This window comes from Otolemur garnettii, unplaced genomic scaffold, assembly GCF_000181295.1.
Source record: "Otolemur garnettii isolate 467f Iridium unplaced genomic scaffold, OtoGar3 scaffold00092, whole genome shotgun sequence".
Taxonomy (NCBI): Eukaryota; Metazoa; Chordata; class Mammalia; order Primates; family Galagidae; genus Otolemur; species Otolemur garnettii.
In genome coordinates, this window is record NW_003852487.1 from 6236288 (window position 1) to 6237353 (window position 1066).

A 1066-nucleotide genomic window follows, 5' to 3' on the forward strand; every position below is an offset into this window, starting at 1 on the left:
AAAAAAAAAAAAAAAGTCAGTGTTCATTAGAGATAAATTAGAAGATACAAACTAGCATAAAGAAAGTTGAGATTGGCTCAGTGCCTATAGCTCAGTGCCTAGGGCACCAGCCACATACACCAGGGCTGCCAGTTTCAAACCTAGCCCAGGCCTGTCAAACAGCAATGACAACTACAACAAAAAAAATAATAGCGGCTCGGCATTATTTTGTCCCAGGGGGACAGCTTGAGGCTCTGTCTCAAAAAAACAAAAAATAATAGCCATGCGTTGTAGCAGGTACCGGTAGTCCCAGCTACTTGGGAGGCTGAGGTTGCTGTGAGCTATGACAGCACGGCACTCTACCAAGGGTGACATAGTGACTCTGTCTCAAAAAAAAAAAAAAGGAAGTTGAGATCATTCGTAATCTAGCCTCCCAGAGGTAAATTGTCAGTATTTTCTTTTTTCATTTCTTGTTTTTTTTCTCAGTGACAGTCTTAACTTTGTCATCCTTGGGAGAGTGCTCACAGTAACCTCAAACTCTTGGGTTCAAGCGATCCTCTTGCCTAGCCTCCCAATACCTGGGAGTGTCTGCCACAACTTCCGGCTACATCCAAACATTATCTGGGTTTTTTGTTTGTTTGTTTTTTGTTTTTTTTTGAGGCAGACTTTCACAGGGTTGCTATTGACAGAATGCCGTGGCATCATACCACACAACAACCTCAAACTCTTGGGCTTGAGAGCTCCTTTTCCCTCAGCCACCCAAGTAGCTGGGATTATAGGTGCTCACCACAATGCCCGGCTATTTTTTAGAGATAAGATCTCCCTCTTGCTCAAGCTGGTCTCTAACTCGTGAGCTCAGGTGATCCATCTGCTTCAGCCTCCCAAAGTGCTAAAATTACAGGCATTAGCCAAACACCCAGCCCTTATCTGTTTTGTTAATTTAAAAAATGGAATCATCTGGCTTGGTGCCTGTGGCTCAAGTGGCTAAGGCGCCAGCCACATACACATAAGGTGGCGGGTTCGAATCCAGCCCGGCCCGCCAAACAACAATGACGGCTGCAACCAAAAAATAGCCAGGCGTTGTGGC

At 45.0% G+C, this 1066-nt stretch overlaps 1 protein-coding gene across 1 annotated transcript in view; it reads left to right on the forward strand.

The window, feature by feature from the left end:
- ATP6V1E1 (ATPase H+ transporting V1 subunit E1) overlaps positions 1 to 1066 on the forward strand; it is a 35414-nt gene that overhangs the window by 24474 nt on the left and 9874 nt on the right. The gene's annotated exons all lie outside the window — the stretch shown is intronic.